At 43.4% G+C, this 13,555-nt stretch overlaps 1 protein-coding gene across 4 annotated transcripts in view; it reads right to left on the reverse strand.

Annotated features, from left to right (window-relative positions):
• Positions 1-13,555, reverse strand: part of PRR16 (proline rich 16) — a 241,397-nt gene that overhangs the window by 78,232 nt on the left and 149,610 nt on the right. The window contains exons 3-4 of one of the 4 annotated variants that reach the window (XM_089779286.1): positions 8,946-9,120; positions 7,385-8,027 (exon numbers count right to left, since the gene is read on the reverse strand). The exons of 1 other annotated variant lie outside the window; for it this stretch is intronic. The gene's annotated coding sequence lies outside the window, so the exon portion shown is untranslated. 2 more of the 4 variants (XM_006128884.5, XM_089779285.1) reach the window with 2 other exon arrangements.

Here is a 13,555-nt window from a genome sequence, read left to right on the forward strand (position 1 = left end):
AAAAAAAGGTTTTAAAATCTGTTTCCTAAATATACCTAGGTCTTATCAGGCCTAAATTAAAGCAAAACTGAAATAAACCCAGTTTAAACCTAAATAAGACATTCTTCATATCCTTTTCCATTAACTGTATTGATTTTTCAAAAATTAAGTCAAGTTGGTACACACCATTCCCTTAACTCTGTAGATTTCCTCAACATAGGACAAACATAATATGCAGTAGAAATTGAATCCTCCTATGACTGTGACCACAATGTCAGAGGTTTACCCTGGTTCTTCACTCGAATATTCATAGTGCCCAACAAAGTGTTTTGCTTCATGGCTTTTTCATGAAGGTAACTCAGTGATCTCCTAAGGAATTACCAAAGTTCTCTTCTTACTACACAGTGCCAAAACACAGAGAAAAATCTACTATTTATCAAGTACCAGCACCATAACCCTCTCCTTTAAAAAGGTATTTATATGCCAGTTCATTCCAGTGTCAAATAATTGGCTGTACGGTATAAGCATTGTGCTACCAACTATACTGTGTAACAAATAGACAGCGACGCCGGCTTGAGAATCCTCCACTGTATTGTTTGTTCTGGTTTGTCATAGTGGCTTCTGAACACACACATTACATGCACACACTTTTTTCCCTCATTCAAGTCTAGGACCCAATGTCACTATTGCGATTACGAGTGTGGTGGGGCAATTGCCCCACACTGGCCAGAAGGAATTAAAGCAGGCAGGAGGAAGCCTGTGAACAGCCCTGGCCAGTCAGGGAGAGGCTGTTTAGTAGCCAGTAAGGGTGTGCCTTCCTGGGGGATCCCTATATATAAAGAGCTGCCCAGAAGGGAGAATCAGTTAGGTCCTGACCAGAGAAGGTGCAGGACCAGTTCCCAGAGAAGCACTTTGGGAGAGCAGCGCTTGGGAAGACTCAGAGAGGCTAGAGAGGTAGGCTCCAGCCTGATACCTTCCCGGCTGCTGGCCTTGCTTCAAAGGCCAGTCAGGTGCAAAGGGTCACAGGGGAAGTGGCCCAGGAAACAGGAGGCAGTAGAGGGGAGCAGAGGAGGACAGGACAAGGCTGATGCCAGAAGGTCTCTAGGTCAGGACCCAGATTAGTGGTCAAGCCTGGTACCTTCCTTTCCTCCTTGCACTGTGTCTAACCACCATCTATGCATGGCCTGGAACGACTGTGGCTTGTCCCTGAAGCGAGGGACTAGATAAAGGCTGCAGCTGGCCACTGTGGCAGGCACTAGGTGAACGACAGCTGATAACTTCCAGAAGGGGGATGAAAGACCACTGTAGTGGGCTCTGCCAGAGGGCATGTCCTGAAGAGAATGCTGCGGTCTTGGAGCAATGCTGGTCCAGAGTCCAAATGTGGACAAAATGGAGTGACAGGTGAGACACCAGCCAGTAAGAGGTGCCCTGCTGATAACAGAGCTAATTCCCAGTACTGCCAGCAGGAGATGCCACATCGGTGAGTCAACCCATGACAATGACAAACCAAGGAAAAAATGCACATTAAAATTACAGGGTGCTGTTAGGGTTACCAGATGGTTTCAAAAAAATACTGGACACATTTGATCTCAGGTGGGGAGGGGGGCAGACAGGAGAGGAGCGGGGCTGTCTGGGAGGAGGTTGCGGGGAACGGGGCTGTCTGGGTGAGATCGGGCGGGGGTGGAGTGGGGGAGAACCAACTGGCAGGAAGCAAGGATGGTCGGGAGTGGGTTAGCGGGAGCGGGGCTGGCTAGGGGGAAACCAGCCGGTGGGGAATGGGGCTGGCTGGGAGAGGGTCGGGGGGAGTGGGGCTGGCTGGAGGAGATCGTGGGGGGGGTAGAACTAGCTGGCGGGAAGCAGGGCTGGCCAAGAAGGGGTTGAGGGGAGTGGAACTAGCCGGGAGGGGATCAGGGAGAGCAGGGCTGGCTGGGAGGGGGGAACCTGGGGAGCTGCCCGTCCCACGCACAGTCCCAGCAGGGTTCATGGGTAAGTCCAGCCCGGGGATTCCATCCCGCCAGCCCTGCCCCCCTCCTCCTTACTGTATAGTTGCATACTGCCTGGCCTGTAGTCATGCTCACACAGCATGAGCATGTCTACCAGCCAGTTAGTACTCAACTACGTACCGATACTCATGATAATAATAAAACATACTTAATAGAAAATACCGGACAGTTATATGTCCGGTATTTTCTCAATTTGTTTCCCAGACAGAAAGCTCAAATACCGGACTGTCAGGTTCAAAACTCGACATCTGGCAACCCTAGGTGCTATAGTTATTGCTGGGCTACATGAGGCAATGTAATTGGTAATTCCAGCTGCAAAACTAGAGCCAGTACACCAGGTAATATATTGTTCAGCTTTCCACATGCTAATTTACTTAGGAAGGAGGCTAGGTAGCTCTTATTTCACAAAGTCAGACCTGCACGACAAAGGCAATAAACACTTGTATGGGAAATGTTGACCTTGAGCTACTTGTCTACATCAACAGCAATCTGAGGTGAAATTTAAAAGATAATAAATCCACTTAACAAAAAGCAAACTATGGAATCTGTTTCTTCCTCACGCAGGCACAACTGAGGAACATGATATAACATATCACTTGGTCAAAGGACATTGTATTTTCATAATATATCAGCTGATTTTTCCTTTTCTTGTAATATCTCTTCCATCCTTATTGAAATTGACAACTTTTGGGAAGGCAAGTTTTGGAATCAGGAGAACAATGTAAAATGGATGGTCCTGACTGTTTGACTGTTCTCAAAAAAAAACAAAAAAACCAACCCACACCATTGATTGTCATGACTTTAAACATGATTACAGGCAGTCCCCGGGTTACGTACAAGATAGGGACTATAGGTTTGTTCTTAAGTTCAATTTGTATGTAAGTCAGAACTGGCTCCAGATTCAGCTGCTGCCACTGAAACTGACCAGGGGCTGACTATAGGAAGCCGGAGGCAGAGTTGCTCTGTCCCCAGCTTCCTGGAATCAGCCTGATCAGTTTCAACAGCTGCTGAATCTGGAGCCTGGGACAGAACAGCTGGGGCGCTGCCCGGTAGGTTCCCACAGGACCAACCCGGCAGCACCCCAGCTGCTCTACCCGAGGTGTCCCGCAACAAAAGCCTGGTCTGCTGGGGGAGGGGGGGGGGCGCACTAGCTGTGCCCCCTCCCCCCCCAGCAGACCAGGGAGACCCGAGCAAAGCCGCACTGGCGGAGGGACCCCGACGCCCGTGTGGCTTTGTTCCTTTGCCCCCGAGCAGCAGACCCCCCCCCCCCAGCAGACCAGGGGGACAGGAGCAAAGCCGCCCAGGCAGTGGGAGTCCCGCTGCCTGGGCGGCTTTGCTCCCGGGCAAACGAGCTAAGCTGCCCAGGTGGTGGCTTTGCTCGGGTGTCCCTGGTCTGCTGGGGGGGTCCAGCGGCTTTGCTGGACCCCCCCCCCCCCAGCAAACCAGGAGGACAGGAGCAAAGCCGCCCAGGCGGCGGGGGTCCCGCTGCCTGGGCGGCTTTGCTCCCGGGCAAATGAGCAAAGCCGCCCAGGCGGCGGCTTTGCTCAGGTGTCCCTGGTCTGCTGGGGGGGAGGGGTCCTGCGGCTTTGCTGGACCCCCCCCAGCAGACCAGGGAGATCAGGAGAAGCTTTTCTCACCCCTGAGGACACGGGCGCCAACCCGCTGCCCGTGAGCTCCGGGGCGAGAAAAGCCCCGTTCGTAAGTGCGGATCCGACATAAGTTGGATCCACGTAAGTCGGGATCTGCCTGTACTTACAAGAGATAGGTGCTAGAACATACAGAGTGCCTGAAGAATATGTAGGAAGGGGAAAGACAAAGGAAAATTTCCCTCTCCCTCATGCTGAGTGGATTGCTACAACGAGAGCCCCTGAGCTCTCCTGACATAAGGAATGTCCTCTGTGTATTTGCATGGTCATAACAAGCTAAGCGATTTGGAAGCCAACGCATCAACCTACTGATTCTCTGATGAATTCTGATCCAATTCTGGTACTGACAGCAGCAAACTTCTATAGCAGGAACTCCAATGAAGGGCTTATTTTCTAGGGCTATGTTTCTAGCAAACCAGCCTACTCCACTCATAGATGTACTAATCAGTCACTATACCTTTGAATACTTCGGTTGCATACACTGCTGGTTTCCCACCTGGAATTGGAATAAGAATATCTTCCCTTGCCAACCACACAACTATGATATTCTCCAAAATATGGAAGCTCTGAAACAATAGAGAAACTTTTGTGTAGAATTGCTGCTGAAGCCCTTCCCCCCCCAATTCCAAGCCCTACTTCCCACCAAGTTGTTGGGCAATTTTTAAAAAGCAGAAACCCCACTACATTTCAAAAGCAGAAGCCCCACTGTTGGAACCAGAGCAAGCAGGGACTATTTCAGTCTCACACTGTTTCTCTACTGTGCCTCTGCCTTCCCTGCCCCCCACGGAGATAGTGCTGGAGTGAACCGGTTTTTAAGTTGATTCCCCCCAGCACTGGCTCCTGCTCCTCCCCCTTACTGCCTCTCTCTGATAGAGGAATCAAGGTGGGGGGAAGCAACAAGTCAAGTCACTACTCGACTATCCAATACACTTATGCTTATCGGACAGAAGACTAGTCGCTTACATCCCTACTGAGGCTGCAATGCAGAAGCAGACACTTGCTTCACAGTTCTAGAACAGCAATGGTGACTAAGGGCAGATGATGGAGCTCAACAGAAAGGGCTCTTTGAGTAGCTGCTGTCACTAATGGCCACAACACTACCAGCTGCTGCCTCACCACATCACAGCCTGAGTTTCCTGTGCTGCACTCTAGGAACTTTGTGGACTTGTCTGGATGGCCTATGTGATCAGTGGTTGGAGCGGGTAACTTTGCCCTATATAGTACCTCATATTAATTCCCTATCGCTAGGCACCTCCACCCTCCTCCCCTGGTACCAAGGATGCAGAAAATGTGGAATGAAAAGAAGTGGGGGCTGGGTACATACAGTAGGGGGTTCTGTCTTGTACATAGTTTGACTATTTGCACTTGTTCATTCACCCTTTTTATTTGTTGTTTTTGGTTTTAGATGCTGTTGTGGTACTGGCAGCAGGCCTGCCTAACAATGAGTTAATGTTGTACTTTTCTAATACATGTTTATAAATAAAGCTTTGTTATTTTATGAAGAAAGTTAACTGCTATCATTATACCACATCAACCCATGTGCAGTGAAAGGAAAACATGATCAGGAACAACTGGGGATTTGTAAGTAAACACTATTTCTCAGTAAAGTTAGCTACACAGACTGGCTACGTCTACATTGGCCCCTTTTCCGGAAGGGGCATGCTAATTTTTCAGATCGTAATAGGGAAATCCGCGGGGGATTTAAATATCCCCCGCGGCATTTAAATAAAAATGTCCGCCGCTTTTTTCCGGCTTTTAGAAAAGCCGGAAAAGAGCGTCTACACTGGCCCCGATCTGGCACGATCCTCCGGAAAAAAGCCCTTTTCCGGAGGATCTCTTATTCCTACTTCGAAGGATTATGACTTCAAAGTAGGAATAAGAGATCCTCCAGAAAAGGGCTTTTTTCCGGAGGATCGGGCCGGATCGGGGCCAGTGTAGACGCTCTTTTCTGGCTTTTCTAAAAGCCGGAAAAAATTAAATGCCGCGGGGGATATTTAAATCCCCCGCGGATTTCCCTATTACGATCTGAAAAATTAGCATGCCCCTTCCGGAAAAAGGGCCAATGTAGACGAGCCCACTGACACTTCAATCACTATCTTGCATTATTCCTCCTGTAAATCAGCCTCTTTCCTCTCCCCATCAGTTGAGAGGCCAGAACATTCACAAGTATATTTCATGGTAATCAACCCCATGTCCCTCTTCCAAGCTTTGATATCCCTCACAAGCAATGAGTGCCTTTCCCCCCACTCCAAGCACATTCACACTGGTGCTATTCCCCTTCTTCCATTAACCCACACCAGTCCATAGTGTGATCTTTTTCATATTGCTGGCAGTACACTGACCAAAATGATGTCTTGGTAGCATGTGTTTGTGGGCTGCTAAGCCTTTCAGAAATGTGCAAGGAAGACAGTTTTACCACAACCAAAGGTCCAGAGCAGCCACATTTTGAGAGGAAGCCAGGAAGACTAGGATTTAGTTAGTTGGACTCACATCTGTGCGCTGGTTTGTGGATGCCAGAAGGCCAGGTTCAAGCCCAGGATAGAAAACTCTTACCCTAGAGTTGTGTTCTCTAATCCAGAGTTTTCTCACTAGTTTGAGACTTGCACTGCAGTTTAGACACACTCAAATATAAGATTATGACAATAGAACCCAATACGCACTATTGGACACTGCTAAATCAACTAAGTGCTTTTAATTTAATTAATGGAGATTGCCTATCTCCTAGAACTGGAAGGGAGCTTGAAAAGTCATTGAATCTAGTCCCCTGCCTTCACAGTAGGACTAAGTACCATCCCTGACAAATTTTTGCCCCCAAATGGCCTCTGCAAGGATTGAACTCACAACCCTGGGTTTAGCAGGCTAATGCTCAAACCACTGAGCTATCCATCCCCCCAGGGCATTTTAATTTATAATGCACTGGGCCATTATTTTAAGATACTGTCTGGTACTTGGATTTGATTCTTTAAGGAGAAAGACTCCTAAACTGAGGGATTCTTATAAAGATTCACAAGCATACCCATTTTTAATTACACAAAAATGCTCAGTTTGAAAACCCTAGTAGATAGTTGCCCCATTATATGAGCAGCAAAACATTGACTAAATCACATTTAAATATCATAGTTTGGTTTTTCAGGATTTGACTTTGGTTGGATTTTTCAAGTATATATAACTGTCAAATAGGAGCACCTGACATGCTGTTAAAGATCTAAAATAAAAGTTTCAGCTCTTTCAATACCTCTCAGCAGTCTAGGTGCTCTTACTTGAATCACAGTCTGAAGAAGGCCAGCCACATCAACACTGGTAAATTTTAGACAATTTCAAAAGCCATGAAAAGAAGAAGATGCGGTGTCACAAAACACGGCCAAATCCTAGTAAGTGGGCGTGGCCAGCATGGTAAACACGAGGTACATAAGCAAAATAGCCCATCTCATCTAAATATCTACCTTTGCCTTTGTTATCAAGAACTTCACAACCAAATAGCACTGGGGTATTATCTGACATGTGTCTGTGTGTGCGCACACACAAACACACACTTACCATAAGTAAATGTCAAGTAAATTCTTCATGCCAGTCAACAAGGAATGAATGTGCCCATCCTTCACCACAGGAGGATGCCATATGGTGCTCATTCACAATATACAGCAGAGAGTTGTAAGACATTTAAAGTAGCCATTTAACATGGGGAGCAATTCCAATAGCTGCTTAGCTCAGGAAGCCACAGAGGCACCATCCGCTGTTCAGCTCATCTGCAGCAACCAAAAAGGAAATCAACACAATTTGTCAAGGAATGTGTACCCTCATGACAATTTCTATGAGCCATCTAGTTAAAATATGATTAACTAACAAATCTGCCCACTGTCTGTGAGCTCTTTCTGCATCACAAGACAAGTCTGCATGATAAAATCCCAGCTTATGCTTCACATAAAACAAGACTGCCACAAAACTGCTAAACAACAAAGCTGTAACTACACTGCAGGTTTTATGAACTGTACTGCTGTGTGCTTACTTGACAGCATCAGTGCTGCCACTGTTTTAAATTATGCAATAGCACATTCAATCCTAATAAACACAGAAATGCTAGGGACCTAGTTTGTCATTACAATGTCATATGCCATACTTTGCCCTATAAAATACAATATAGGTATATAATAGATACCTAGTAATTTTCAGATTAAGCATTCCAAACATTGCTCTTTTCATAGTTGTATTCTTCTGCTGCATGGATGGTTTAGAACAAATTTTACCTCAAATTATTCCTTCATATCGAAGTTTGATGTATTTTATACAAAAAACCTCTTTATGTATCCACTCTTGCTTTATGTCTGGGCTTGTGCTGTGCATAAATTCTTCATTATATACTTTCAAAAATGAGGATTCCGATCCTTTGACAAATGCAAACCTGAAAGGGAAATCCTATCAAAGTAAAACTATGCCCCCTGTAAGGTTACTTACTTTAAAATATAATCTAGAGAAATGTAGTTAGGGTAATGATTCATACCATAATTACAACATTTCTGCTTCAATTAAGTCTACAGTTATTCAGACTTTCTTTATGGAGGCATTAAAAAGGAGCTATAAATAGAATATGCAAAAATAAGGGGTTTGCACAGCTCCAAAAGAACCATACAATACAGTCTAGTAATTAAACAATATATTTTGTACTTTTCCTACTCTAAAACCAATGATTGAGTTATCAAATGAAGCCAAAAAATTGGGTGAACTTTTTCCATTATTTCATGAACATAAAATAATCACAAACCTATTATTAGATCTGAAGATAATTTGACTACTTCCATGAGCAGTAAACTATGATCAGCAAAATACACATTAGTCCAAACAAAGTGAGAGGTGGAAATGAAACACTGGCTCTTCGCTCAACCAAAGCTTTAAAGGCTATTTGTTCTTTTTTTTCTGAAAAGCCTCCTCACTTCACTTCAATCTTGACCAATTACAGTACTCAAAAATATTCTGTATTTTTAAATTCCAACATTTATTTCATAGACCCACACTAAATTATCGGAAGACACTACAATTCTTCTTTGACAGCATGACATCTGGATTTAGACATGAGAATGTTCAGCATTACAATTCAGACTTTTAAAGTATCAATAAATGATTGAAGTTGAGTAACAGACTGAAATGGCTATCACCATGGTTACTACATTTGTGTAATACTCAGTGCTTTTCCTTTTTGATGATATTAAAATATAGTTACAGAAATTCAAAATGTAACCCCCTCTATAGTATATTATATATTATCACAAAGATGTTTCATTTTAGTAAATCATCTGCCTTTGAAACTCTGGTTATAGCTCACCTTCTATCACTTTCTCAGGAAGATGTAAAACATACTGTGACGTTCATGTTTAGAAGATCCTTCTCCATCCTCACATTTTGATTTAAATTTAAGATACACTGCTGGCTGGATATAACATTGCACTGTTCCTCACAGGTTCCCAGACAGCATTATAAAACTTTAAAAAGTTAATTGCCTGCAAAGGTTTGCAAATTTACTTATTTTAACATGACAAATAAAGTTCAGATCAAAACTGGATAACTCACAACAGAAGAAAGACCAGATAAGTATTGAGAGATTGAAGATATTGGTTCATCATTTATCGTATACTTAATAAATAATATGATCAGCTTTGAGACATTAAAGGTAGACTAGAATAGCAAGAATTTCAGAGGCATTAAACCTTTCATGCTTTTAAACTTAATTTCTAGCTTAAGGCAGCATGCCATCTTAAAAACTATATACAAAGGCAGAAACAAAGTAAATTAATGCTGACGTTCATATTGACGTGTACTAAATAACTACTACGCAAAAAAAGACAAAACTTGCTTCATAAATGCAAAGCACACACAGAGCAGTACGTAATGACTATGTGGCAAATCATGAATCTGCCCTGCTGCTCCCTGTAGTGGCTGTCGACAGAGCTGCATCTGAGCAAGAAGCATTTCCTCTGCACAGGAAAGAGCAAAAGGGTAACACAACTGGATTCAGTGCTGAGCGCAGGGCCAGTCTGAGCCATTTTGGGCAGCCTGGGCCAGGCTGCGCCTGGCCACGCTGTGCAGGGCCCCATGGCCATTGGGGGAAGGGCGCAGCTGGCCGGCGCCACGGGGATGGGGGGGCCGGCGCTGCAGGAGCTGGGCGCACGGCGCCTGATGGCAGCTATAAGGGGCGCCTCGTGCCCCTGACAGCTGCCATCTGGTGCCCCCCATAGGTTCACCCACCCCTTAGTCCGGCCCTGGCTGAGCATTGCAGGCTCCTCACCCCACTGATAGTTTCCTCTATCTTGCCTCTCCACATTGGGCTAAAATTTGTCAAAAGAGGCGCTGTTATTCCTAGTTATCCCCCTGGTTTATAATTCCTTTGCTGGGAATACAAACAAGCTAAAATTATGTCCATGACTTGGTGTTTCTCCCCAAGAAAATATATGCTTTTTCACACTTTAATTGTTACTTATATCAGAAACTATTTTCTCATGACCCAGTTGCAGAACATTGTTCATGCTTATGCTTAACATAATTTGACTAGAGTGTGGGCTCCAGGGTGGGGCTGAGGATGAGAGCTTTGTTGTGTGGGAGGAGCTCCAGCTTTGTGGGAGGTCAGAGCTGTGACAGGAGAGGCTTATCTTGGGTGGCTTCTGGTCAGCAGTGCAGTGGGGGGTGCTAAAATAGGCTTCTTGTCTCTCCTGGCACTGCAGGCCATTCTGTGCCCCAGAAGCAGCTGGCAGCAGGTTCCCAGCCAATGGGAGTGAAGAGCTAGTGCTCAGGGAAAGGGCAGTGGACTGAGCCCTGTGTGATCTCTCCCCCACCTATGAGCCAGGCCAGTTGCAGGTCATTTCTGGGGCACAGAGCAGTTTGAGGTGCCAGGATAGGCAGGCAGCCTGCCTTAGTACACCTACTGGTCACCTGATCCCCCTGCAGCAACGAGACCCAGTGCCTGACATTCCATGACCAAGTACTGGGTTGCAACCTGCAATGTGAACACCATTGACTTATATTACAGATTATTAGAGACCTCAACTGATATCAGGGCAAATGGTCACTGTGCAAACTCACGAGAGACAACTCAGACAGAATTCAGTCTATTCTATGCAGACATGTCAGGAATAATGTGGGAGAAGACAATTACTATTATTGCCATTTTACAGATGGAAAATTAAGACAGAGGAAGATTAAGAACATAATAAAGGGAGAGTAGGTAATAAAGGGAGTCTGCAATAAAGTTAGGATTTGAACACAGATACCTGGACGTATGAACATACACACAAATACCTGCTGTGTGACACAAAACACTTTTGGACACATTTTCTATCGAAGTTAATGGAAGTTATGCGTAAATTCCCTAAACTATTTTGAAATCTAAACTATGACCTATTAAATACTTAACACAAGCCAGGTCATTTTGTGATCTTACGTGAAAATTTAATATTTAATTCAATAACATAGTGTTTTGAGTGGAAGTGGTAAAGGGAAAAGTCTGTTTTGTTAACAAGTACTCAAAGCTAACAGAAAGTGACCAGAAAAGATTTCTAGAAGCAGAATGAGAAAGAAAGCAGATGGGAAACGGAATGTGAGTATGTGAGGTTCAAATTTCAGCAACTGGGCTAAGCAAAATACTCAGGGTGGAAAGCCTTGGCTGGAAGGTAAAAGTTCCTCTCAGACCTTTCCTTTCTGCAGATGTTGAGTACTTCCGTGAGATGCACAATAACTACCTCAACTGGGGAAAGGCATCTCAACTGGCTAAGTAGGACATCTAAGGATATCTTCTGGGTCCTGCAGAGTCTAGGGACAGAACACAGGGAGGGAAAGCTGTGCATCTCATAGCTTGGAGAAGAACTGAGTTGAGCCAGACTCAAAAAGTAAAAAATCTTTCACTAGGACCCTAGGTCTCTAGTCAGCTGGCCTCCCCTTGAACCTGCAATTTGGACAGAGAATAAATATTATCTCGCATACTAAAAGTTTATCTAGAGTAACATCTAACAATTTTCACATTAATGACTAAGATTCACTTACAGTACACAAATTTTAAATGTAATCAGAAAATTCTCCAATTTCCAGGAGAAAAAAATAAATATTATGATTTTGATCTTACACTGAAAAAGTGGCAGCTAGAATAAGAGATAACTTTTTAATTAACATTTTATTTGAAAAATGCAATATGAAATTTTCACTTAATTTAAGACTATTATTTTATGTGATTAGCAATGAATGCTGCTATCTGAATGAAATGTGAAATGCTTGACTCTTAAGTCATGCATTGTTCTACAAACTCAGCCAAGAATTATAGAACTACATTATATTATCACTTGTATATTCTTTTCTCTCTCTTTCTTTCCTCTTTTGTTCAACAGATAAGAAAAGTAGATTTTAGTTTGCTATTTGAGGTCTGAATTCTCAGTCTTGGATGGTAGCAAATCCTAATTATTTTGCACTTTTTTCTGATGTAAAGTTTTCTGACAGAACCGATCAGTAGCGAAAATGTTGTATGAAAAAGAAATGGCTGAAGGGAGATAACAATGGAGGTGAAATCCTGGATTCATGAAATCAATGTCACAACTCCCATCTCACCTTATGTACATTTGAGTTCTAGAAAAGGAACAAAGGAATGTCAATGCATAAGCACAGTTCAGGTTTGGAAATGAAAGAGGGAACCATTTTGAGAGGCAGAAAAGTTATCAAACCACTTGTCTGATGCATTAATCATTTGAGGAAGTGGTGTCAGAGCAATGGTTGCCAGAAGCCAGCTTAGTAGGCTTGGCAGCCGCTGCAACTAGACCTAGGACAAAGATAAGGGAAAGACATAGTAGGAATAAGAGCCCAGCATAGCGATATTATCACAGTAGGAACAAGCTAGAATGCAGATAATTCTTAAACTGGAAAAGCTTCACAGGTAAGAAAAAAATAAAAAAAGTCTTCAGCCAGCAAGGAGGGGGAAAAGACAGAGAAAAAGTAAATGGATTTTTTAAAAATACTTCAAACAGCAATGATAGATGTGTGAAGAACAGGTACTGAAAAGAAAATGCAGGAAGAGATGCACCAAGGTAGAGTGAAAGGAACGGAAAAGGGAATAGAACAAAACCTAAGGAGAGACGAGTATTATGTTTTTTCAAAAGTATTTTAAGAAGTTGCTCAAATCTTATATAAGCACACCACTGTTTGGTTGTACCTACATCTGGATATGCGCATAATGCAATTCCTTTAGCATGAGAGATTTTTCTTACTGAGTAAAATATTGCACATGGGTACATATGGCTTACAACAGAGGCAGCATCACATTCCATCTTTCCTTTTTAATGGAAACCACTATGTAGTTGTGTTTTGTGTGTTTCACACATAGTGTAAAACTGTATTTTAAATGTAAATTCCTATAGGAAGGAGGAGCTGCTGTAGAGCATCATCGGCAGGGCAGAGGAATTTCCAGTGACCTTCGCAGATCAAGGGCATCAGTAGAATGAGTATCTTGTTCCTACTGAAAACTTGGGGTTCAAAATTACTCCAATTATGATTATCATGAGATTAAATATGCTGAAATCATACAAATAGTAAAGGCATAATTATGTAAATGATGGGATTGGGAAACAATAGAAACATTTGGAGAGTCTGATCAAATTCATGAGATAATTACTTCTCTGTATCATGGTGGTTGGGTAAACCATCATGATACAGTTTAGCGCAAAGGTGAGTCTTTAAACTCCAAAGGCTTATTTCCACAAAGTGCAGCATTTGCTATCTGAAAAAAGTTTCATGAGGGTTTAGCAATTCAATGCAAAAAGGGTAATTATTTTGCCAGTATATTTGTAATTTTGGTGCAAAGTAAATGCTATAAGAGTGTGAATATAGACAAGCTATTTCAAGGCTAATTTCAGCCGAATTTCTATTGCTGTATGCAAACATAAGCGCCTGACATATTTCTGT

Source organism: Pelodiscus sinensis, chromosome 6 (genome assembly GCF_052426305.1).
Source record: "Pelodiscus sinensis isolate ZL-2025 chromosome 6, ASM5242630v1, whole genome shotgun sequence".
Taxonomy (NCBI): domain Eukaryota; kingdom Metazoa; phylum Chordata; order Testudines; family Trionychidae; genus Pelodiscus; species Pelodiscus sinensis.